Raw genomic sequence first — 24,499 nt, 5'->3', positions numbered from 1 at the left:
CCACGACAGGATATGCCCCAAAACACAACGTGGACACATCACACAAAACAGAGCAGTTTTATGCAAAGTGCCTACTTGTAGATTTTGGCCTCTAGCTCAGCCGGCAACTAGGGAAACCTACCAAACCTGTGCATTTTTGAAAACTAGAGACCTAGGGGAATCCAAGATGGGGTGACTTGTGGGGCTCTGACCAGGTTCTGTTATCCAGAATCCTTTGCAAACCTTTAAATTTGGCTAACAAAACACATTCTCCTCACATTTCGGTGACAGAAAGTTCTGGAATCTGAGAGGAGCCACAAATTTCCTTCCATCCAGCGTTCCACCAAGTCTCCCGATAAAAATGATACCTCACTTGTGTGGGTAGTCCTAGCGCCCGCGACAGGAAATGTCCCAAAACACAAAGTGGGCACATCCCATTTTTTCACAGAAAACAGAGCAGTTTTTTGCAAAGTGCCTACCAGTAGATTTTGGCCTCTAGCTCAGCCGGCACCTAGGGAAACTTACCAAACCTGTGCATTTTTGAAAACTAGAGACTTAGGGGAATCCAAGATGGGGTGACTTGTGGGGCTCTGACCAGGTTCTGTTACCCAGAATCCTTTGCAAACCTCAAAATGTGGCTACAAAACATATTTTCCTCACATTTCGGTGAGAGAAAGTTCTGGAATCTGAGAGGAGCCACAAATTTCCTTCCACCCAGCGTTCCCCCAAGTCTCCCGATAAAAATGGTACCTTACTTGTGTGGGTAGGTCTAGCGCCCGCGACAGGATATGCCCCAAAACACAACGTGGACACATCACAGAAAACAGAGCAGTTTTTTGCAAAGTGCCTACCTGTAGATTTTGGCCTCTAGCTCAGCCGGCACCTATGGAAACCTACCAAACCTGTGCATTTTTTAAAACTAGAGACCTAGGGGAATCCAAGATGGGGTGACTTGTGGGGCTCTGACCAGGTTCTGTTACCCAGAATCCTTTGCAAACCTCCAAATTTGGCTAAAAAAACATATTTTCCTCACATTTCGGTGACAGAAAGTTCTGGAATCTGAGAGGAGCCTCAAATTTCCTTCCACCCAGCGTTCCCCCAAGTCTCCCGATAGAAATGGTACCTCACTTGTGTGGGTAGGCCTAGCGCCCACGACAGGATATGCCCCAAAACACAACGTGGACACATCACACAAAACAGAGCAGTTTTATGCAAAGTGCCTACTTGTAGATTTTGGCCTCTAGCTCAGCCGGCACCTAGGGAAACCTACCAAACCTGTGCATTTTTGAAAACTAGAGACCTAGGGGAATCCAAGATGGGGTGACTTGTGGGGCTCTGACCAGGTTCTGTTATCCAGAATCCTTTGCAAACCTCTAAATTTGGCTAACAAAACACATTTTCCTCACATTTCGGTGACAGAAAGTTCTGGAATCTGAGAGGAGCCACAAATTTCCTTCCATCCAGCGTTCCACCAAGTCTCCCGATAAAAATGATACCTCACTTGTGTGGGTAGTCCTAGCGCCCGCGACAGGAAATGTCCCAAAACACAAAGTGGACACATCCCATTTTTTGACAGAAAACAGAGCAGTTTTTTGCAAAGTGCCTACCAGTAGATTTTGGCCTCTAGCTCAGCCGGCACCTAGGGAAACTTACCAAACCTGTGCATTTTTTAAAACTAGAGACCTAGGGGAATCCAAGATGGGGTGACTTGTGGGGCTCTGACCAGGTTCTGTTACCAAGAATCCTTTGCAAACCTCAAAATGTGGCTACAAAACATATTTTCCTCACATTTCGGTGAGAGAAAGTTCTGGAATCTGAGAGGAGCCACAAACTTCCTTCCACCCAGCGTTCCCCCAAGTCTCCCGATAAAAATGGTACCTTACTTGTGTGGGTAGGTCTAGCGCCCGCGACAGGATATGCCCCAAAACACAACGTGGACACATCACAGAAAACAGAGCTGTTTTTTGCAAAGTGCCTACCTGTACATTTTGGCCTCTAGCTCAGCCGGCACCTAGGGAAACCTACACAACCTGTGCATTTTTGAAAACTAGAGATCTAGGGGAATCCAAGATGGGGTGACTTGTGGGGCTCTGACCAGGTTCTGTTACCCAGAATCCTTTGCAAACCTCAAAATTTGGCTAAAAAAACATATTTTCCTCACATTTCGGTGACAGAAAGTTCTGGAATCAGAGAGGAGCCACAAATTTCCTTCCACCCAGCGTTCCCCCAAGTCTCCCGATAGAAATGGTACCTCACTTGTGTGGGTAGGCCTAGCGCCCACGACAGGATATGCCCCAAAACACAACGTGGACACATCACACAAAACAGAGCAGTTTTTTGCAAAGTGCCTACCTGTAGATTTTGGCCTCTAGCTCAGCCGGCACCTAGGGAAACCTACCAAACCTGTGCATTTTTTAAAACTAGAGACCTAGGGGAATCCAAGATGGGGTGACTTGTGGGGCTCTGACCAGGTTCTGTTACCCAGAATCCTTTGCAAACCTCAAAATTTGGCTAAAAAAACATATTTTCCTCACATTTCGGTGACAGAAAGTTCTGGAATCTGAGAGGAGCCACAAATTTCCTTCCACCCAGCGTTCCCCCAAGTCTCCCGATAGAAATGGTACCTCACTTGTGTGGGTACGTCTAGCGCCCACGACAGGATATGCCCTAAAACACAACGTGGACACATCACACAAAACAGAGCAGTTTTTTGCAAAGTGCCTACCTGTAGATTTTGGCCTCTAGCTCAGCCGGCACCTGTGGAAACCTACCAAACCTGTGCATTTTTGAAAACTAGAGACCTAGGGGAATCCAAGATGGGGTGACTTCTGGGGCTCTGACCAGGTTCTGTTACCCAGAATCCTTTGCAAACCTCAAAATGTGGCTAAAAAAACATATTTTCCTCACATTTCGGTGACAGAAAGATCTGGAATCTGAGAGGAGCCACAAATTTCCTTCCACCCAGCGTTCCCCCAAGTCTCCCGATAAAAATGATACCTCACTTGTGTGGGTAGTCCTAGCGCCCGCGACAGGAAATGTCCCAAAACACAAAGTGGGCACATCCCATTTTTTCACAGAAAACAGAGCAGTTTTTTGCAAAGTGCCTACCAGTAGATTTTGGCCACTAGCTCAGCCGGCACCTAGGGAAACTTACCAAACCTGTGCATTTTTGAAAACTAGAGACTTAGGGGAATCCAAGATGGGGTGACTTGTGGGGCTCTGACCAGGTTCTGTTACCCAGAATCCTTTGCAAACCTCAAAATGTGGCTACAAAACATATTTTCCTCACATTTCGGTGAGAGAAAGTTCTGGAATCTGAGAGGAGCCACAAATTTCCTTCCACCCAGCGTTCCCCCAAGTCTCCCGATAAAAATGGTACCTTACTTGTGTGGGTAGGTCTAGCGCCCGCGACAGGATATGCCCCAAAACACAACGTGGACACATCACAGAAAACAGAGCAGTTTTTTGCAAAGTGCCTACCTGTAGATTTTGGCCTCTAGCTCAGCCGGCACCTATGGAAACCTACCAAACCTGTGCATTTTTTAAAACTAGAGACCTAGGGGAATCCAAGATGGGGTGACTTCTGGGGCTCTGACCAGGTTCTGTTACCCAGAATCCTTTGCAAACCTCAAAATTTGGCTAAAAAAACATATTTTCCTCACATTTCGGTGACAGAAAGTTCTGGAATCTGAGAGGAGCCTCAAATTTCCTTCCACCCAGCGTTCCCCCAAGTCTCCCGATAGAAATGGTACCTCACTTGTGTGGGTAGGCCTAGCGCCCACGACAGGATATGCCCCAAAACACAACGTGGACACATCACACAAAACAGAGCAGTTTTATGCAAAGTGCCTACTTGTAGATTTTGGCCTCTAGCTCAGCCGGCACCTAGGGAAACCTACCAAACCTGTGCATTTTTGAAAACTAGAGACCTAGGGGAATCCAAGATGGGGTGACTTGTGGGGCTCTGACCAGGTTCTGTTATCCAGAATCCTTTGCAAACCTCTAAATTTGGCTAACAAAACACATTTTCCTCACATTTCGGTGACAGAAAGTTCTGGAATCTGAGAGGAGCCACAAATTTCCTTCCATCCAGCGTTCCACCAAGTCTCCCGATAAAAATGATACCTCACTTGTGTGGGTAGTCCTAGCGCCCGCGACAGGAAATGTCCCAAAACACAAAGTGGGCACATCCCATTTTTTGACAGAAAACAGAGCAGTTTTTTGCAAAGTGCCTACCAGTAGATTTTGGCCTCTAGCTCAGCCGGCACCTAGGGAAACTTACCAAACCTGTGCATTTTTGAAAACTAGAGACCTAGGGGAATCCAAGATGGGGTGACTTGTGGGGCTCTGACCAGGTTCTGTTACCCAGAATCCTTTGCAAACCTCAAAATGTGGCTACAAAACATATTTTCCTCACATTTCGGTGAGAGAAAGTTCTGGAATCTGAGAGGAGCCACAAACTTCCTTCCACCCAGCGTTCCCCCAAGTCTCCCGATAAAAATGGTACCTTACTTGTGTGGGTAGGTCTAGCGCCCGCGACAGGATATGCCCCAAAACACAACGTGGACACATCACAGAAAACAGAGCTGTTTTTTGCAAAGTGCCTACCTGTACATTTTGGCCTCTAGCTCAGCCGGCACCTAGGGAAACCTACACAACCTGTGCATTTTTGAAAACTAGAGATCTAGGGGAATCCAAGATGGGGTGACTTGTGGGGCTCTGACCAGGTTCTGTTACCCAGAATCCTTTGCAAACCTCAAAATTTGGCAAAAAAAACATCTTTTCCTCACATTTCGGTGACAGAAAGTTCTGGAATCAGAGAGGAGCCACAAATTTCCTTCCACCCAGCGTTCCCCCAAGTCTCCCGATAGAAATGGTACCTCACTTGTGTGGGTAGGCCTAGTGCCCACGACAGGATTTGCCCCAAAACACAACGTGGACACATCACACAAAACAGAGCAGTTTTTTGCAAAGTGCCTACCTGTAGATTTTGGCCTCTAGCTCAGCCGGCACCTAGGGAAACCTACCAAACCTGTGCATTTTTTAAAACTAGAGACCTAGGGGAATCCAAGATGGGGTGACTTGTGGGGCTCTGACCAGGTTCTGTTACCCAGAATCCTTTGCAAACCTCAAAATTTGGCTAAAAAAACATATTTTCCTCACATTTCGGTGACAGAAAGTTCTGGAATCTGAGAGGAGCCACAAATTTCCTTCCACCCAGCGTTCCCCCAAGTCTCCCGATAGAAATGGTACCTCACTTGTGTGGGTAGGCCTAGCGCCCACAACAGGATATGCCATAAAACACAACGTGGACACATCACACAAAACAGAGCAGTTTTTTGCAAAGTGCCTACCTGTAGATTTTGGCCTCTAGCTCAGCAGGCACCTATGGAAACCTACCAAACCTGTGCATTTTTTAAAACTAGAGACCTAGGGGAATCCAAGATGGGGTGACTTCTGGGGCTCTGACCAGGTTCTGTTACCCAGAATCCTTTGCAAACCTCAAAATGTGGCTAAAAAAACATATTTTCCTCACATTTCGGTGACAGAAAGTTCTGGAATCTGAGAGGAGCCACAAATTTCCTTCCACCCAGCGTTCCCCCAGTCTCCCGATAGAAATGGTACCTCACTTGTGTGGGTAGGCCTAGCGCCCACGACAGGATATGCCCCAAAACACAACGTGGACACATCACACAAAACAGAGCAGTTTTATGCAAAGTGCCTACTTGTAGATTTTGGCCTCTAGCTCAGCCGGCAACTAGGGAAACCTACCAAACCTGTGCATTTTTGAAAACTAGAGACCTAGGGGAATCCAAGATGGGGTGACTTGTGGGGCTCTGACCAGGTTCTGTTATCCAGAATCCTTTGCAAACCTTTAAATTTGGCTAACAAAACACATTCTCCTCACATTTCGGTGACAGAAAGTTCTGGAATCTGAGAGGAGCCACAAATTTCCTTCCATCCAGCGTTCCACCAAGTCTCCCGATAAAAATGATACCTCACTTGTGTGGGTAGTCCTAGCGCCCGCGACAGGAAATGTCCCAAAACACAAAGTGGGCACATCCCATTTTTTCACAGAAAACAGAGCAGTTTTTTGCAAAGTGCCTACCAGTAGATTTTGGCCTCTAGCTCAGCCGGCACCTAGGGAAACTTACCAAACCTGTGCATTTTTGAAAACTAGAGACTTAGGGGAATCCAAGATGGGGTGACTTGTGGGGCTCTGACCAGGTTCTGTTACCCAGAATCCTTTGCAAACCTCAAAATGTGGCTACAAAACATATTTTCCTCACATTTCGGTGAGAGAAAGTTCTGGAATCTGAGAGGAGCCACAAATTTCCTTCCACCCAGCGTTCCCCCAAGTCTCCCGATAAAAATGGTACCTTACTTGTGTGGGTAGGTCTAGCGCCCGCGACAGGATATGCCCCAAAACACAACGTGGACACATCACAGAAAACAGAGCAGTTTTTTGCAAAGTGCCTACCTGTAGATTTTGGCCTCTAGCTCAGCCGGCACCTATGGAAACCTACCAAACCTGTGCATTTTTTAAAACTAGAGACCTAGGGGAATCCAAGATGGGGTGACTTGTGGGGCTCTGACCAGGTTCTGTTACCCAGAATCCTTTGCAAACCTCCAAATTTGGCTAAAAAAACATATTTTCCTCACATTTCGGTGACAGAAAGTTCTGGAATCTGAGAGGAGCCTCAAATTTCCTTCCACCCAGCGTTCCCCCAAGTCTCCCGATAGAAATGGTACCTCACTTGTGTGGGTAGGCCTAGCGCCCACGACAGGATATGCCCCAAAACACAACGTGGACACATCACACAAAACAGAGCAGTTTTATGCAAAGTGCCTACTTGTAGATTTTGGCCTCTAGCTCAGCCGGCACCTAGGGAAACCTACCAAACCTGTGCATTTTTGAAAACTAGAGACCTAGGGGAATCCAAGATGGGGTGACTTGTGGGGCTCTGACCAGGTTCTGTTATCCAGAATCCTTTGCAAACCTCTAAATTTGGCTAACAAAACACATTTTCCTCACATTTCGGTGACAGAAAGTTCTGGAATCTGAGAGGAGCCACAAATTTCCTTCCATCCAGCGTTCCACCAAGTCTCCCGATAAAAATGATACCTCACTTGTGTGGGTAGTCCTAGCGCCCGCGACAGGAAATGTCCCAAAACACAAAGTGGACACATCCCATTTTTTGACAGAAAACAGAGCAGTTTTTTGCAAAGTGCCTACCAGTAGATTTTGGCCTCTAGCTCAGCCGGCACCTAGGGAAACTTACCAAACCTGTGCATTTTTTAAAACTAGAGACCTAGGGGAATCCAAGATGGGGTGACTTGTGGGGCTCTGACCAGGTTCTGTTACCAAGAATCCTTTGCAAACCTCAAAATGTGGCTACAAAACATATTTTCCTCACATTTCGGTGAGAGAAAGTTCTGGAATCTGAGAGGAGCCACAAACTTCCTTCCACCCAGCGTTCCCCCAAGTCTCCCGATAAAAATGGTACCTTACTTGTGTGGGTAGGTCTAGCGCCCGCGACAGGATATGCCCCAAAACACAACGTGGACACATCACAGAAAACAGAGCTGTTTTTTGCAAAGTGCCTACCTGTACATTTTGGCCTCTAGCTCAGCCGGCACCTAGGGAAACCTACACAACCTGTGCATTTTTGAAAACTAGAGATCTAGGGGAATCCAAGATGGGGTGACTTGTGGGGCTCTGACCAGGTTCTGTTACCCAGAATCCTTTGCAAACCTCAAAATTTGGCTAAAAAAACATATTTTCCTCACATTTCGGTGACAGAAAGTTCTGGAATCAGAGAGGAGCCACAAATTTCCTTCCACCCAGCGTTCCCCCAAGTCTCCCGATAGAAATGGTACCTCACTTGTGTGGGTAGGCCTAGCGCCCACGACAGGATATGCCCCAAAACACAACGTGGACACATCACACAAAACAGAGCAGTTTTTTGCAAAGTGCCTACCTGTAGATTTTGGCCTCTAGCTCAGCCGGCACCTATGGAAACCTACCAAACCTGTGCATTTTTTAAAACTAGAGACCTAGGGGAATCCAAGATGGGGTGACTTCTGGGGCTCTGACCAGGTTCTGTTACCCAGAATCCTTTGCAAACCTCAAAATTTGGCTAAAAAAACATATTTTCCTCACATTTCGGTGACAGAAAGTTCTGGAATCTGAGAGGAGCCTCAAATTTCCTTCCACCCAGCGTTCCCCCAAGTCTCCCGATAGAAATGGTACCTCACTTGTGTGGGTAGGCCTAGCGCCCACGACAGGATATGCCCCAAAACACAACGTGGACACATCACACAAAACAGAGCAGTTTTATGCAAAGTGCCTACTTGTAGATTTTGGCCTCTAGCTCAGCCGGCACCTAGGGAAACCTACCAAACCTGTGCATTTTTGAAAACTAGAGACCTAGGGGAATCCAAGATGGGGTGACTTGTGGGGCTCTGACCAGGTTCTGTTATCCAGAATCCTTTGCAAACCTCTAAATTTGGCTAACAAAACACATTTTCCTCACATTTCGGTGACAGAAAGTTCTGGAATCTGAGAGGAGCCACAAATTTCCTTCCATCCAGCGTTCCACCAAGTCTCCCGATAAAAATGATACCTCACTTGTGTGGGTAGTCCTAGCGCCCGCGACAGGAAATGTCCCAAAACACAAAGTGGGCACATCCCATTTTTAGACAGAAAACAGAGCAGTTTTTTGCAAAGTGCCTACCAGTAGATTTTGGCCTCTAGCTCAGCCGGCACCTAGGGAAACTTACCAAACCTGTGCATTTTTGAAAACTAGAGACCTAGGGGAATCCAAGATGGGGTGACTTGTGGGGCTCTGACCAGGTTCTGTTACCCAGAATCCTTTGCAAACCTCAAAATGTGGCTACAAAACATATTTTCCTCACATTTCGGTGAGAGAAAGTTCTGGAATCTGAGAGGAGCCACAAACTTCCTTCCACCCAGCGTTCCCCCAAGTCTCCCGATAAAAATGGTACCTTACTTGTGTGGGTAGGTCTAGCGCCCGCGACAGGATATGCCCCAAAACACAACGTGGACACATCACAGAAAACAGAGCTGTTTTTTGCAAAGTGCCTACCTGTACATTTTGGCCTCTAGCTCAGCCGGCACCTAGGGAAACCTACACAACCTGTGCATTTTTGAAAACTAGAGATCTAGGGGAATCCAAGATGGGGTGACTTGTGGGGCTCTGACCAGGTTCTGTTACCCAGAATCCTTTGCAAACCTCAAAATTTGGCAAAAAAAACATCTTTTCCTCACATTTCGGTGACAGAAAGTTCTGGAATCAGAGAGGAGCCACAAATTTCCTTCCACCCAGCGTTCCCCCAAGTCTCCCGATAGAAATGGTACCTCACTTGTGTGGGTAGGCCTAGTGCCCACGACAGGATTTGCCCCAAAACACAACGTGGACACATCACACAAAACAGAGCAGTTTTTTGCAAAGTGCCTACCTGTAGATTTTGGCCTCTAGCTCAGCCGGCACCTAGGGAAACCTACCAAACCTGTGCATTTTTTAAAACTAGAGACCTAGGGGAATCCAAGATGGGGTGACTTGTGGGGCTCTGACCAGGTTCTGTTACCCAGAATCCTTTGCAAACCTCAAAATTTGGCTAAAAAAACATATTTTCCTCACATTTCGGTGACAGAAAGTTCTGGAATCTGAGAGGAGCCACAAATTTCCTTCCACCCAGCGTTCCCCCAAGTCTCCCGATAGAAATGGTACCTCACTTGTGTGGGTAGGCCTAGCGCCCACAACAGGATATGCCATAAAACACAACGTGGACACATCACACAAAACAGAGCAGTTTTTTGCAAAGTGCCTACCTGTAGATTTTGGCCTCTAGCTCAGCAGGCACCTATGGAAACCTACCAAACCTGTGCATTTTTTAAAACTAGAGACCTAGGGGAATCCAAGATGGGGTGACTTCTGGGGCTCTGACCAGGTTCTGTTACCCAGAATCCTTTGCAAACCTCAAAATGTGGCTAAAAAAACATATTTTCCTCACATTTCGGTGACAGAAAGTTCTGGAATCTGAGAGGAGCCACAAATTTCCTTCCACCCAGCGTTCCCCCAGTCTCCCGATAGAAATGGTACCTCACTTGTGTGGGTAGGCCTAGCGCCCACGACAGGATATGCCCCAAAACACAACGTGGACACATCACACAAAACAGAGCAGTTTTATGCAAAGTGCCTACTTGTAGATTTTGGCCTCTAGCTCAGCCGGCAACTAGGGAAACCTACCAAACCTGTGCATTTTTGAAAACTAGAGACCTAGGGGAATCCAAGATGGGGTGACTTGTGGGGCTCTGACCAGGTTCTGTTATCCAGAATCCTTTGCAAACCTTTAAATTTGGCTAACAAAACACATTCTCCTCACATTTCGGTGACAGAAAGTTCTGGAATCTGAGAGGAGCCACAAATTTCCTTCCATCCAGCGTTCCACCAAGTCTCCCGATAAAAATGATACCTCACTTGTGTGGGTAGTCCTAGCGCCCGCGACAGGAAATGTCCCAAAACACAAAGTGGGCACATCCCATTTTTTCACAGAAAACAGAGCAGTTTTTTGCAAAGTGCCTACCAGTAGATTTTGGCCTCTAGCTCAGCCGGCACCTAGGGAAACTTACCAAACCTGTGCATTTTTGAAAACTAGAGACTTAGGGGAATCCAAGATGGGGTGACTTGTGGGGCTCTGACCAGGTTCTGTTACCCAGAATCCTTTGCAAACCTCAAAATGTGGCTACAAAACATATTTTCCTCACATTTCGGTGAGAGAAAGTTCTGGAATCTGAGAGGAGCCACAAATTTCCTTCCACCCAGCGTTCCCCCAAGTCTCCCGATAAAAATGGTACCTTACTTGTGTGGGTAGGTCTAGCGCCCGCGACAGGATATGCCCCAAAACACAACGTGGACACATCACAGAAAACAGAGCAGTTTTTTGCAAAGTGCCTACCTGTAGATTTTGGCCTCTAGCTCAGCCGGCACCTATGGAAACCTACCAAACCTGTGCATTTTTTAAAACTAGAGACCTAGGGGAATCCAAGATGGGGTGACTTGTGGGGCTCTGACCAGGTTCTGTTACCCAGAATCCTTTGCAAACCTCCAAATTTGGCTAAAAAAACATATTTTCCTCACATTTCGGTGACAGAAAGTTCTGGAATCTGAGAGGAGCCTCAAATTTCCTTCCACCCAGCGTTCCCCCAAGTCTCCCGATAGAAATGGTACCTCACTTGTGTGGGTAGGCCTAGCGCCCACGACAGGATATGCCCCAAAACACAACGTGGACACATCACACAAAACAGAGCAGTTTTATGCAAAGTGCCTACTTGTAGATTTTGGCCTCTAGCTCAGCCGGCACCTAGGGAAACCTACCAAACCTGTGCATTTTTGAAAACTAGAGACCTAGGGGAATCCAAGATGGGGTGACTTGTGGGGCTCTGACCAGGTTCTGTTATCCAGAATCCTTTGCAAACCTCTAAATTTGGCTAACAAAACACATTTTCCTCACATTTCGGTGACAGAAAGTTCTGGAATCTGAGAGGAGCCACAAATTTCCTTCCATCCAGCGTTCCACCAAGTCTCCCGATAAAAATGATACCTCACTTGTGTGGGTAGTCCTAGCGCCCGCGACAGGAAATGTCCCAAAACACAAAGTGGACACATCCCATTTTTTGACAGAAAACAGAGCAGTTTTTTGCAAAGTGCCTACCAGTAGATTTTGGCCTCTAGCTCAGCCGGCACCTAGGGAAACTTACCAAACCTGTGCATTTTTTAAAACTAGAGACCTAGGGGAATCCAAGATGGGGTGACTTGTGGGGCTCTGACCAGGTTCTGTTACCAAGAATCCTTTGCAAACCTCAAAATGTGGCTACAAAACATATTTTCCTCACATTTCGGTGAGAGAAAGTTCTGGAATCTGAGAGGAGCCACAAACTTCCTTCCACCCAGCGTTCCCCCAAGTCTCCCGATAAAAATGGTACCTTACTTGTGTGGGTAGGTCTAGCGCCCGCGACAGGATATGCCCCAAAACACAACGTGGACACATCACAGAAAACAGAGCTGTTTTTTGCAAAGTGCCTACCTGTACATTTTGGCCTCTAGCTCAGCCGGCACCTAGGGAAACCTACACAACCTGTGCATTTTTGAAAACTAGAGATCTAGGGGAATCCAAGATGGGGTGACTTGTGGGGCTCTGACCAGGTTCTGTTACCCAGAATCCTTTGCAAACCTCAAAATTTGGCTAAAAAAACATATTTTCCTCACATTTCGGTGACAGAAAGTTCTGGAATCAGAGAGGAGCCACAAATTTCCTTCCACCCAGCGTTCCCCCAAGTCTCCCGATAGAAATGGTACCTCACTTGTGTGGGTAGGCCTAGCGCCCACGACAGGATATGCCCCAAAACACAACGTGGACACATCACACAAAACAGAGCAGTTTTTTGCAAAGTGCCTACCTGTAGATTTTGGCCTCTAGCTCAGCCGGCACCTAGGGAAACCTACCAAACCTGTGCATTTTTTAAAACTAGAGACCTAGGGGAATCCAAGATGGGGTGACTTGTGGGGCTCTGACCAGGTTCTGTTACCCAGAATCCTTTGCAAACCTCAAAATTTGGCTAAAAAAACATATTTTCCTCACATTTCGGTGACAGAAAGTTCTGGAATCTGAGAGGAGCCACAAATTTCCTTCCACCCAGCGTTCCCCCAAGTCTCCCGATAGAAATGGTACCTCACTTGTGTGGGTAGGTCTAGCGCCCACGACAGGATATGCCCTAAAACACAACGTGGACACATCACACAAAACAGAGCAGTTTTTTGCAAAGTGCCTACCTGTAGATTTTGGCCTCTAGCTCAGCCGGCACCTGTGGAAACCTACCAAACCTGTGCATTTTTGAAAACTAGAGACCTAGGGGAATCCAAGATGGGGTGACTTCTGGGGCTCTGACCAGGTTCTGTTACCCAGAATCCTTTGCAAACCTCAAAATGTGGCTAAAAAAACATATTTTCCTCACATTTCGGTGACAGAAAGTTCTGGAATCTGAGAGGAGCCACAAATTTCCTTCCACCCAGCGTTCCCCCAAGTCTCCCGATAAAAATGATACCTCACTTGTGTGGGTAGTCCTAGCGCCCGCGACAGGAAATGTCCCAAAACACAAAGTGGGCACATCCCATTTTTTCACAGAAAACAGAGCAGTTTTTTGCAAAGTGCCTACCAGTAGATTTTGGCCACTAGCTCAGCCGGCACCTAGGGAAACTTACCAAACCTGTGCATTTTTGAAAACTAGAGACTTAGGGGAATCCAAGATGGGGTGACTTGTGGGGCTCTGACCAGGTTCTGTTATCCAGAATCCTTTGCAAACCTCTAAATTTGGCTAACAAAACACATTTTCCTCACATTTCGGTGACAGAAAGTTCTGGAATCTGAGAGGAGCCACAAATTTCCTTCCATCCAGCGTTCCACCAAGTCTCCCGATAAAAATGATACCTCACTTGTGTGGGTAGTCCTAGCGCCCGCGACAGGAAATGTCCCAAAACACAAAGTGGGCACATCCCATTTTTTGACAGAAAACAGAGCAGTTTTTTGCAAAGTGCCTACCAGTAGATTTTGGCCTCTAGCTCAGCCGGCACCTAGGGAAACTTACCAAACCTGTGCATTTTTGAAAACTAGAGACCTAGGGGAATCCAAGATGGGGTGACTTGTGGGGCTCTGACCAGGTTCTGTTACCCAGAATCCTTTGCAAACCTCAAAATGTGGCTACAAAACATATTTTCCTCACATTTCGGTGAGAGAAAGTTCTGGAATCTGAGAGGAGCCACAAACTTCCTTCCACCCAGCGTTCCCCCAAGTCTCCCGATAAAAATGGTACCTTACTTGTGTGGGTAGGTCTAGCGCCCGCGACAGGATATGCCCCAAAACACAACGTGGACACATCACAGAAAACAGAGCTGTTTTTTGCAAAGTGCCTACCTGTACATTTTGGCCTCTAGCTCAGCCGGCACCTAGGGAAACCTACACAACCTGTGCATTTTTGAAAACTAGAGATCTAGGGGAATCCAAGATGGGGTGACTTGTGGGGCTCTGACCAGGTTCTGTTACCCAGAATCCTTTGCAAACCTCAAAATGTGGCTACAAAACATATTTTCCTCACATTTCGGTGACAGAAAGTTCTGGAATCAGAGAGGAGCCACAAATTTCCTTCCACCCAGCGTTCCCCCAAGTCTCCCGATAGAAATGGTACCTCACTTGTGTGGGTAGGCCTAGCGCCCACGACAGGATATGCCCCAAAACACAACGTGGACACATCACACAAAACAGAGCAGTTTTTTGCAAAGTGCCTACCTGTAGATTTTGGCCTCTAGCTCAGCCGGCACCTAGGGAAACCTACCAAACCTGTGCATTTTTTAAAACTAGAGACCTAGGGGAATCCAAGATGGGGTGACTTGTGGGGCTCTGACCAGGTTCTGTTACCCAGAATCCTTTGCAAACCTCAAAATTTGGCTAAAAAAACATATTTTCCTCACATTTCGGTGACAGAAAGTTCTGGAATCTGAGAGGAGCCACAAATTTCCTTCCACCCAGCGTTCCCCCAAGTCTCCCGATAGAAATGGTACCTCACTTGTGTGGGTAGGCCTAGCGCCCACGACAGGATATGCCCTAAAACACAACGTGGACACATCACACAAAACAGAGCAGTTTTTTGCAAAGTGCCTACCTGTAGATTTTGGCCTCTAGCTCAGCAGGCACCTATGGAAACCTACCAAACCTGTGCATTTTTTAAAACTAGAGACCTAGGGGAATCCAAGATGGGGTGACTTCTGGGGCTCTGACCAGGTTCTGTTACCCAGAATCCTTTGCAAACCTCAAAATGTGGCTAAAAAAACATATTTTCCTCACATTTCGGTGACAGAAAGTTCTGGAATCTGAGAGGAGCCACAAATTTCCTTCCACCCAGCGTTCCCCCAGTCTCCCGATAGAAATGGTACCTCACTTGTGTGGGTAGGCCTAGCGCCCACGACAGGATATGCCCCAAAACACAACGTGGACACATCACACAAAACAGAGCAGTTTTATGCAAAGTGCCTACTTGTAGATTTTGGCCTCTAGCTCAGCCGGCAACTAGGGAAACCTACCAAACCTGTGCATTTTTGAAAACTAGAGACCTAGGGGAATCCAAGATGGGGTGACTTGTGGGGCTCTGACCAGGTTCTGTTATCCAGAATCCTTTGCAAACCTCTAAATTTGGCTAACAAAACACATTCTCCTCACATTTCGGTGACAGAAAGTTCTGGAATCTGAGAGGAGCCACAAATTTCCTTCCATCCAGCGTTCCACCAAGTCTCCCGATAAAAATGATACCTCACTTGTGTGGGTAGTCCTAGCGCCCGCGACAGGAAATGTCCCAAAACACAAAGTGGGCACATCCCATTTTTTCACAGAAAACAGAGCAGTTTTTTGCAAAGTGCCTACCAGTAGATTTTGGCCTCTAGCTCAGCCGGCACCTAGGGAAACTTACCAAACCTGTGCATTTTTGAAAACTAGAGACTTAGGGGAATCCAAGATGGGGTGACTTGTGGGGCTCTGACCAGGTTCTGTTACCCAGAATCCTTTGCAAACCTCAAAATGTGGCTACAAAACATATTTTCCTCACATTTCGGTGAGAGAAAGTTCTGGAATCTGAGAGGAGCCACAAATTTCCTTCCACCCAGCGTTCCCCCAAGTCTCCCGATAAAAATGGTACCTTACTTGTGTGGGTAGGTCTAGCGCCCGCGACAGGATATGCCCCAAAACACAACGTGGACACATCACAGAAAACAGAGCAGTTTTTTGCAAAGTGCCTACCTGTAGATTTTGGCCTCTAGCTCAGCCGGCACCTATGGAAACCTACCAAACCTGTGCATTTTTTAAAACTAGAGACCTAGGGGAATCCAAGATGGGGTGACTTGTGGGGCTCTGACCAGGTTCTGTTACCCAGAATCCTTTGCAAACCTCCAAATTTGGCTAAAAAAACATATTTTCCTCACATTTCGGTGACAGAAAGTTCTGGAATCTGAGAGGAGCCTCAAATTTCCTTCCACCCAGCGTTCCCCCAAGTCTCCCGATAGAAATGGTACCTCACTTGTGTGGGTAGGCCTAGCGCCCACGACAGGATATGCCCCAAAACACAACGTGGACACATCACACAAAACAGAGCAGTTTTATGCAAAGTGCCTACTTGTAGATTTTGGCCTCTAGCTCAGCCGGCACCTAGGGAAACCTACCAAACCTGTGCATTTTTGAAAACTAGAGACCTAGGGGAATCCAAGATGGGGTGACTTGTGGGGCTCTGACCAGGTTCTGTTATCCAGAATCCTTTGCAAACCTCTAAATTTGGCTAACAAAACACATTTTCCTCACATTTCGGTGACAGAAAGTTCTGGAATCTGAGAGGAGCCACAAATTTCCTTCCATCCAGCGTTCCACCAAGTCTCCCGATAAAAATGATACCTCACTTGTGTGGGTAGTCCTAGCGCCCGCGACAGGAAATGTCCCAAAACACAAAGTGGGCACATCCCATTTTTTGACAGAAAACAGAGCAGTTTTTTGCAAACTGCCTACCAGTAGATTTTGGCCTCTAGCTCAGCCGGCACCTAGGGAAACTTACCAAACCTGTGCATTTTTGAAAACTAGAGACCTAGGGGAATCCAAGATGGGGTGACTTGTGGGGCTCTGACCAGGTTCTGTTACCCAGAATCCTTTGCAAACCTCAAAATGTGGCTACAAAACATATTTTCCTCACATTTCGGTGAGAGAAAGTTCTGGAATCTGAGAGGAGCCACAAACTTCCTTCCACCCAGCGTTCCCCCAAGTCTCCCGATAAAAATGGTACCTTACTTGTGTGGGTAGGTCTAGCGCCCGCGACAGGATATGCCCCAAAACACAACGTGGACACATCACAGAAAACAGAGCTGTTTTTTGCAAAGTGCCTACCTGTACATTTTGGCCTCTAGCTCAGCCGGCACCTAGGGAAACCTACACAACCTGTGCATTTTTGAAAACTAGAGATCTAGGGGAATCCAAGATGGGGTGACTTGTGGGGCTCTGACCAGGTTCTGTTACCCAGAATCCTTTGCAAACCTCAAAATTTGGCAAAAAAAACATATTTTCCTCACATTTCGGTGACAGAAAGTTCTGGAATCAGAGAGGAGCCACAAATTTCCTTCCACCCAGCGTTCCCCCAAGTCTCCCGATAGAAATGGTACCTCACTTGTGTGGGTAGGCCTAGTGCCCACGACAGGATATGCCCCAAAACACAACGTGGACACATCACACAAAACAGAGCAGTTTTTTGCAAAGTGCCTACCTGTAGATTTTGGCCTCTAGCTCAGCCGGCACCTAGGGAAACCTACCAAACCTGTGCATTTTTTTAAACTAGAGACCTAGGGGAATCCAAGATGGGGTGACTTGTGGGGCTCTGACCAGGTTCTGTTACCCAGAATCCTTTGCAAACCTCAAAATTTGGCTAAAAAAACATATTTTCCTCACATTTCGGTGACAGAAAGTTCTGGAATCTGAGAGGAGCCACAAATTTCCTTCCACCCAGCGTTCCCCCAAGTCTCCCGATAGAAATGGTACCTCACTTGTGTGGGTAGGCCTAGCGCCCACAACAGGATATGCCCTAAAACACAACGTGGACACATCACACAAAACAGAGCAGTTTTTTGCAAAGTGCCTACCTGTAGATTTTGGCCTCTAGCTCAGCAGGCACCTATGGAAACCTACCAAACCTGTGCATTTTTTAAAACTAGAGACCTAGGGGAATCCAAGATGGGGTGACTTCTGGGGCTCTGACCAGGTTCTGTTACCCAGAATCCTTTGCAAACCTCAAAATGTGGCTAAAAAAACATATTTTCCTCACATTTCGGTGACAGAAAGTTCTGGAATCTGAGAGGAGCCACAAATTTCCTTCCACCCAGCGTTCCCCCAGTCTCCCGATAGAAATGGTACCTCACTTGTGTGGGTAGGCCTAGCGCCCACGACAGGATATGCCCCAAAACACAACGTGGACACATCACACAAAACAGAGCAGTTTTATGCAAAGTGCCTACTTGTAGATTTTGGCCTCTAGCTCAGCCGGCAACTAGGGAAACCTACCAAACCTGTGCATTTTTGAAAACTAGAGACCTAGGGGAATCCAAGATGGGGTGACTTGTGGGGCTCTGACCAGGTTCTGTTATCCAGAATCCTTTGCAAACCTCTAAATTTGGCTAACAAAACACATTCTCCTCACATTTCGGTGACAGAAAGTTCTGGAATCTGAGAGGAGCCACAAATTTCCTTCCATCCAGCGTTCCACCAAGTCTCCCGATAAAAATGATACCTCACTTGTGTGGGTAGTCCTAGCGCCCGCGACAGGAAATGTCCCAAAACACAAAGTGGGCACATCCCATTTTTTCACAGAAAACAGAGCAGTTTTTTGCAAAGTGCCTACCAGTAGATTTTGGCCTCTAGCTCAGCCGGCACCTAGGGAAACTTACCAAACCTGTGCATTTTTGAAAACTAGAGACTTAGGGGAATCCAAGATGGGGTGACTTGTGGGGCTCTGACCAGGTTCTGTTACCCAGAATCCTTTGCAAACCTCAAAATGTGGCTACAAAACATATTTTCCTCACATTTCGGTGAGAGAAAGTTCTGGAATCTGAGAGGAGCCACAAATTTCCTTCCACCCAGCGTTCCCCCAAGTCTCCCGATAAAAATGGTACCTTACTTGTGTGGGTAGGTCTAGCGCCCGCAACAGGATATGCCCCAAAACACAACGTGGACACATCACAGAAAACAGAGCAGTTTTTTGCAAAGTGCCTACCTGTAGATTTTGGCCTCTAGCTCAGCCGGCACCTATGGAAACCTACCAAACCTGTGCATTTTTTAAAACTAGAGACCTAGGGGAATCCAAGATGGGGTGACTTGTGGGGCTCTGACCAGGTTCTGTTACCCAGAATCCTTTGCAAACCTCCAAATTTGGCTAAAAAAACATATTTTCCTCACATTTCGGTGACAGAAAGTTCTGGAATCTGAGAGGAGCCTCAAATTTCCTTCCACCCAGCGTTCCCCCAAGTCTCCCGATAGAAATGGTACCTCACTTGTGTGGGTAGGCCTAGCGCCCACGACAGGATATGCCCCAAAACACAACGTGGACACATCACACAAAACAGAGCAGTTTTATGCAAAGTGCCTACTTGTAGATTTTGGCCTCTAGCTCAGCCGGCACCTAGGGAAACCTACCAAACCTGTGCATTTTTGAAAACTAGAGACCTAGGGGAATCCAAGATGGGGTGACTTGTGGGGCTCTGACCAGGTTCTGTTATCCAGAATCCTTTGCAAACCTCTAAATTTGGCTAACAAAACACATTTTCCTCACATTTCGGTGACAGAAAGTTCTGGAATCTGAGAGGAGCCACAAATTTCCTTCCATCCAGCGTTCCACCAAGTCTCCCGATAAAAATGATACCTCACTTGTGTGGGTAGTCCTAGCGCCCGCGACAGGAAATGTCCCAAAACACAAAGTGGACACATCCCATTTTTTGACAGAAAACAGAGCAGTTTTTTGCAAAGTGCCTACCAGTAGATTTTGGCCTCTAGCTCAGCCGGCACCTAGGGAAACTTACCAAACCTGTGCATTTTTTAAAACTAGAGACCTAGGGGAATCCAAGATGGGGTGACTTGTGGGGCTCTGACCAGGTTCTGTTACCAAGAATCCTTTGCAAACCTCAAAATGTGGCTACAAAACATATTTTCCTCACATTTCGGTGAGAGAAAGTTCTGGAATCTGAGAGGAGCCACAAACTTCCTTCCACCCAGCGTTCCCCCAAGTCTCCCGATAAAAATGGTACCTTACTTGTGTGGGTAGGTCTAGCGCCCGCGACAGGATATGCCCCAAAACACAACGTGGACACATCACAGAAAACAGAGCTGTTTTTTGCAAAGTGCCTACCTGTACATTTTGGCCTCTAGCTCAGCCGGCACCTAGGGAAACCTACACAACCTGTGCATTTTTGAAAACTAGAGATCTAGGGGAATCCAAGATGGGGTGACTTGTGGGGCTCTGACCAGGTTCTGTTACCCAGAATCCTTTGCAAACCTCAAAATTTGGCTAAAAAAACATATTTTCCTCACATTTCGGTGACAGAAAGTTCTGGAATCAGAGAGGAGCCACAAATTTCCTTCCACCCAGCGTTCCCCCAAGTCTCCCGATAGAAATGGTACCTCACTTGTGTGGGTAGGCCTAGCGCCCACGACAGGATATGCCCCAAAACACAACGTGGACACATCACACAAAACAGAGCAGTTTTTTGCAAAGTGCCTACCTGTAGATTTTGGCCTCTAGCTCAGCCGGCACCTAGGGAAACCTACCAAACCTGTGCATTTTTTAAAACTAGAGACCTAGGGGAATCCAAGATGGGGTGACTTGTGGGGCTCTGACCAGGTTCTGTTACCCAGAATCCTTTGCAAACCTCAAAATTTGGCTAAAAAAACATATTTTCCTCACATTTCGGTGACAGAAAGTTCTGGAATCTGAGAGGAGCCACAAATTTCCTTCCACCCAGCGTTCCCCCAAGTCTCCCGATAGAAATGGTACCTCACTTGTGTGGGTAGGTCTAGCGCCCACGACAGGATATGCCCTAAAACACAACGTGGACACATCACACAAAACAGAGCAGTTTTTTGCAAAGTGCCTACCTGTAGATTTTGGCCTCTAGCTCAGCCGGCACCTGTGGAAACCTACCAAACCTGTGCATTTTTTAAAACTAGAGACCTAGGGGAATCCAAGATGGGGTGACTTCTGGGGCTCTGACCAGGTTCTGTTACCCAGAATCCTTTGCAAACCTCAAAATGTGGCTAAAAAAACATATTTTCCTCACATTTCGGTGACAGAAAGTTCTGGAATCTGAGAGGAGCCACAAATTTCCTTCCACCCAGCGTTCCCCCAAGTCTCCCGATAAAAATGATACCTCACTTGTGTGGGTAGTCCTAGCGCCCGCGACAGGAAATGTCCCAAAACACAAAGTGGGCACATCCCATTTTTTCACAGAAAACAGAGCAGTTTTTTGCAAAGTGCCTACCAGTAGATTTTGGCCACTAGCTCAGCCGGCACCTAGGGAAACTTACCAAACCTGTGCATTTTTGAAAACTAGAGACTTAGGGGAATCCAAGATGGGGTGACTTGTGGGGCTCTGACCAGGTTCTGTTACCCAGAATCCTTTGCAAACCTCAAAATGTGGCTACAAAACATATTTTCCTCACATTTCGGTGAGAGAAAGTTCTGGAATCTGAGAGGAGCCACAAATTTCCTTCCACCCAGCGTTCCCCCAAGTCTCCCGATAAAAATGGTACCTTACTTGTGTGGGTAGGTCTAGCGCCCGCGACAGGATATGCCCCAAAACACAACGTGGACACATCACAGAAAACAGAGCAGTTTTTTGCAAAGTGCCTACCTGTAGATTTTGGCCTCTAGCTCAGCCGGCACCTATGGAAACCTACCAAACCTGTGCATTTTTTAAAACTAGAGACCTAGGGGAATCCAAGATGGGGTGACTTCTGGGGCTCTGACCAGGTTCTGTTACCCAGAATCCTTTGCAAACCTCAAAATTTGGCTAAAAAAACATATTTTCCTCACATTTCGGTGACAGAAAGTTCTGGAATCTGAGAGGAGCCTCAAATTTCCTTCCACCCAGCGTTTCCCCAAGTCTCCCGATAGAAATGGTACCTCACTTGTGTGGGTAGGCCTAGCGCCCACGACAGGATATGCCCCAAAACACAACGTGGACACATCACACAAAACAGAGCAGTTTTATGCAAAGTGCCTACTTGTAGATTTTGGCCTCTAGCTCAGCCGGCACCTAGGGAAACCTACCAAACCTGTGCATTTTTGAAAACTAGAGACCTAGGGGAATCCAAGATGGGGTGACTTGTGGGGCTCTGACCAGGTTCTGTTATCCAGAATCCTTTGCAAACCTCTAAATTTGGCTAACAAAACACATTTTCCTCACATTTCGGTGACAGAAAGTTCTGGAATCTGAGAGGAGCCACAAATTTCCTTCCATCCAGCGTTCCACCAAGTCTCCCGATAAAAATGATACCTCACTTGTGTGGGTAGTCCTAGCGCCCGCGACAGGAAATGTCCCAAAACACAAAGTGGGCACATCCCATTTTTTGACAGAAAACAGAGCAGTTTTTTGCAAAGTGCCTACCAGTAGATTTTGGCCTCTAGCTCAGCCGGCACCTAGGGAAACTTACCAAACCTGTGCATTTTTGAAAACTAGAGACCTAGGGGAATCCAAGATGGGGTGACTTGTGGGGCTCTGACCAGGTTCTGTTACCCAGAATCCTTTGCAAACCTCAAAATGTGGCTACAAAACATATTTTCCTCACATTTCGGTGAGAGAAAGTTCTGGAATCTGAGAGGAGCCACAAACTTCCTTCCACCCAGCGTTCCCCCAAGTCTCCCGATAAAAATGGTACCTTACTTGTGTGGGTAGGTCTAGCGCCCGCGACAGGATATGCCCCAAAACACAACGTGGACACATCACAGAAAACAGAGCTGTTTTTTGCAAAGTGCCTACCTGTACATTTTGGCCTCTAGCTCAGCCGGCACCTAGGGAAACCTACACAACCTGTGCATTTTTGAAAACTAGAGATCTAGGGGAATCCAAGATGGGGTGACTTGTGGGGCTCTGACCAGGTTCTGTTACCCAGAATCCTTTGCAAACCTCAAAATGTGGCTACAAAACATATTTTCCTCACATTTCGGTGACAGAAAGTTCTGGAATCAGAGAGGAGCCACAAATTTCCTTCCACCCAGCGTTCCCCCAAGTCTCCCGATAGAAATGGTACCTCACTTGTGTGGGTAGGCCTAGCGCCCACGACAGGATATGCCCCAAAACACAACGTGGACACATCACACAAAACAGAGCAGTTTTTTGCAAAGTGCCTACCTGTAGATTTTGGCCTCTAGCTCAGCCGGCACCTAGGGAAACCTACCAAACCTGTGCATTTTTTAAAACTAGAGACCTAGGGGAATCCAAGATGGGGTGACTTGTGGGGCTCTGACCAGGTTCTGTTACCCAGAATCCTTTGCAAACCTCAAAATTTGGCTAAAAAAACATATTTTCCTCACATTTCGGTGACAGAAAGTTCTGGAATCTGAGAGGAGCCACAAATTTCCTTCCACCCAGCGTTCCCCCAAGTCTCCCGATAGAAATGGTACCTCACTTGTGTGGGTAGGCCTAGCGCCCACGACAGGATATGCCCTAAAACACAACGTGGACACATCACACAAAACAGAGCAGTTTTTTGCAAAGTGCCTACCTGTAGATTTTGGCCTCTAGCTCAGCAGGCACCTATGGAAACCTACCAAACCTGTGCATTTTTTAAAACTAGAGACCTAGGGGAATCCAAGATGGGGTGACTTCTGGGGCTCTGACCAGGTTCTGTTACCCAGAATCCTTTGCAAACCTCAAAATGTGGCTAAAAAAACATATTTTCCTCACATTTCGGTGACAGAAAGTTCTGGAATCTGAGAGGAGCCACAAATTTCCTTCCACCCAGCGTTCCCCCAGTCTCCCGATAGAAATGGTACCTCACTTGTGTGGGTAGGCCTAGCGCCCACGACAGGATATGCCCCAAAACACAACGTGGACACATCACACAAAACAGAGCAGTTTTATGCAAAGTGCCTACTTGTAGATTTTGGCCTCTAGCTCAGCCGGCAACTAGGGAAACCTACCAAACCTGTGCATTTTTGAAAACTAGAGACCTAGGGGAATCCAAGATGGGGTGACTTGTGGGGCTCTGACCAGGTTCTGTTATCCAGAATCCTTTGCAAACCTCTAAATTTGGCTAACAAAACACATTCTCCTCACATTTCGGTGACAGAAAGTTCTGGAATCTGAGAGGAGCCACAAATTTCCTTCCATCCAGCGTTCCACCAAGTCTCCCGATAAAAATGATACCTCACTTGTGTGGGTAGTCCTAGCGCCCGCGACAGGAAATGTCCCAAAACACAAAGTGGGCACATCCCATTTTTTCACAGAAAACAGAGCAGTTTTTTGCAAAGTGCCTACCAGTAGATTTTGGCCTCTAGCTCAGCCGGCACCTAGGGAAACTTACCAAACCTGTGCATTTTTGAAAACTAGAGACTTAGGGGAATCCAAGATGGGGTGACTTGTGGGGCTCTGACCAGGTTCTGTTACCCAGAATCCTTTGCAAACCTCAAAATGTGGCTACAAAACATATTTTCCTCACATTTCGGTGAGAAAAAAGTTCTGGAATCTGAGAGGAGCCACAAATTTCCTTCCACCCAGCGTTCCCCCAAGTCTCCCGATAAAAATGGTACCTTACTTGTGTGGGTAGGTCTAGCGCCCGCGACAGGATATGCCCCAAAACACAACGTGGACACATCACAGAAAACAGAGCAGTTTTTTGCAAAGTGCCTACCTGTAGATTTTGGCCTCTAGCT

General features: G+C 46.9%; 1 protein-coding gene across 1 annotated transcript in view; it reads right to left on the bottom strand.

Moving 5' to 3' along the window:
* Positions 1-24,499, bottom strand: part of PGR (progesterone receptor) — a 999,103-nt gene that overhangs the window by 719,536 nt on the left and 255,068 nt on the right. The window lies entirely within an intron of this gene.

The sequence above is a fragment of the Pleurodeles waltl genome, chromosome 8, assembly GCF_031143425.1.
Source record: "Pleurodeles waltl isolate 20211129_DDA chromosome 8, aPleWal1.hap1.20221129, whole genome shotgun sequence".
In the NCBI taxonomy this organism is placed as follows: domain Eukaryota; kingdom Metazoa; phylum Chordata; class Amphibia; order Caudata; family Salamandridae; genus Pleurodeles; species Pleurodeles waltl.
Note: the sequence above shows the minus strand (reverse complement) of the source record. Positions and strands in the feature narration are given on the sequence as shown.